The following is a 2,333-nucleotide window of genomic DNA, read 5'->3' on the forward strand; positions in this document are numbered from 1 at the left end:
CGAAATCACACGCTTAACCGACGGAGCCCCCCAGGCGCCCCTCTTTGCAGTGTTAGCAGTGGAATTGTGGGTCGGGTTGGTTTATATTTAAGTCGATAAACACGTTCCTGGGTCGTTAAGCGAGCCCTGCACCGTGGAGCTTACAGAGCACTTTGTGCCCTGGACATGAAGGGGGAACGCCCTCTCTACACTTCAGGTGGCCTTTCTGGGGATTTCCGTCCCTGGGAATCTAAGTTCTCCCAAAGCGTGTGCACGACGTCGCGGTACGTCCTGCGATGCCTTCGCCCCGCACGTGCGTGACTGCGGGTGGGGGGCTCAGGAAGGGCTCGCAGCGGCCCGGGACCGGATTCTGCAGAGGGAAGGCAGGCACCGTCGCCGAAGGGCCGGCCCGCGGTGCTGTCCACTGCCGCGTCACGGCCCACGCAAGGGAGAGAGGTACAGCCGGGGGCTGCCGAGGCCCCAGGAGGAGACCCCAAGCTTCACACCCAGCCCGACCGGTGGTGGGGATAGAAACAGCTCGACTCCTACGAGTGAAATGCACACTTGCCAAAGGATTTTCTTCCCTCGGCGAGGAAAGCGGTGCGACGTCACGGGCGGTGCAGAGAGCTCGGCACACCTGCCCTGGAGCCAGGATGCCGAGATCAGTGTGCGGGGGGACTCAAGACTGGCAAACGGGGTAACGGCCCTCGGGGCAGGTGCGGGTCTCTGTGGACCGGAGGCGCGCCGTCGCCGAAGCTTCGAGGCGGCCTAAGTCAGGGCCACACCCCTTGTCCTGATAACGGAGCGCTCCGCCGGCAGGCTGGCGGGCAGGGGCTCACGACGGCCTTGGGAGGAGGGACTGGGCGACACCGACCCGCGGACGGTGGCGGGGGTGCCGCAGGGAGCACAGTACACACTATCGGGGAGCAAGTCCTGCGGCCCTGGCACCGTGCGGAGGAGCCCCCGCCCCAGGTCTCCCCCAAAAAACGTTGGTTAGATGCCACGAAGTAGGTGGCAATGCCTTAACCGTATGCGTGTTGTCAGGCCCGAGGGCCTCTTCCATCCTTGTCAAGGGGAGTGCTAACCTTCTCTCCTTTCATACAACACGATTTTGGTCCCGTCCGCGCGGCATTTAAAGGCCCCTGCCTAGGCCACCTTTCGCTCAGGGCGACTCGACGCGGCGCGCCCCGCGCAGACACGCCGGCGGAGGCGCCTGCCCTCATCGCGGAGCCACCAGCGTTCACACCTCGCCGCTCAAATCCCCACAGGCGCTGCCGCGCGTGGAAAAACTTGCCTCCCCCTTCCCTAATATATTCATGAAACCAGCCAATCAGAGGCTGGGAGGGACGCGCGGAAGTCCCGAGCGTCCTTCAGAAAACCAGATTCCCCCGGAAACAAAACAGGGCCGGCGCTCACTTCCTAAGCGACACGCCCCGCGGACTGTGGGCCAGAGACTCGGCACTTCCTGCGGAAATGGAAGTGGTTTGAAGCGAATCAGAGGACGAGGAACGAAGATCCGCTCCACGGACTTCCGGACACGGCCCTGCGCTTGGAACTGTGGGTGTTGGGAGGGCGGGGCGCTCGAGGCGCGGTCTGCGCATGCCCGGAGTCCGTTCTGCGCGACTTCGCGCATGCTCGGTGAGCGCTGCGCGCAATTCGTGGGTCTCAGGTTCGAGGCCCGGAGCGGGCCGCAGCGCGCTAGGGGCTTGGAGATTTAAACCCGACGCTCCCCTCCTCTCTCTCCCGAAGGACCCTAGCCCCGGGCGCGCGTGCCGTGGAAGGGCGTGTGTGCGTACGCGTGCACGTGTGCAGTAAGCACGTGTGAGAGGCGGTGTGCGCTGTGTAGACGTGTGTGCGGTGGATGCACTCGTGCGTGCGTGGAACGTGTGGGTGCACGTGTGGCACGGTGTACACGCGTGTGCGCGTGCACCAATGTGCATAACGTGTGCTCACCATGCACGTGATCCTGCGCTCCCACACGCATGGACACCCGCGTGCACGTGCGGGTGTCAGCGCATATGTATGTGTCACAGGAAGGAACACAGACCTGCAGGGGCCACTCTGGGTGGCTGTGAACAGCTGTATGGCGTTTCTCTGTGCTCATTTGGATACCGGTTTCTCAAACTGCATTAAAAAACTTGAAATTAGAAAACGTCTAAGGGTGGGGCGCCTGGGTGGCTCAGTCGGTTAAGCGTCTGACGTCGCCTCAGGTCATGATCTCACGGTTCCTGAGTTCGAGCCCCACGTGGAGCTCTCTGCTTTCAGGCCAGAGCCCACTTTGGGTCCTGTGACCCCCTCACTCTCAGTCCCACCCCAGCTCTCATTCTCAATCTCAAAAATACACAAAACATTAA

The 2,333-nt window shown here is 62.5% G+C and overlaps 1 non-coding gene across 1 annotated transcript; it reads right to left on the reverse strand.

Moving 5' to 3' along the window:
* Positions 1 to 960: 960 nt before the first annotated feature.
* On the reverse strand, positions 961 to 1,086 carry LOC124522461 (U6atac minor spliceosomal RNA). Its single transcript, XR_006964777.1, has one exon. It is a non-coding gene; the product is annotated as a U6atac minor spliceosomal RNA (small nuclear RNA).
* Positions 1,087 to 2,333: the final 1,247 nt, after the last annotated feature.

This window comes from Lynx rufus, unplaced genomic scaffold (genome assembly GCF_022079265.1).
Source record: "Lynx rufus isolate CCGP_SWC_20201006 ecotype Redwood Valley unplaced genomic scaffold, mLynRuf1.p SCAF_36, whole genome shotgun sequence".
Lineage (NCBI taxonomy): Eukaryota > Metazoa > Chordata > Mammalia > Carnivora > Felidae > Lynx > Lynx rufus.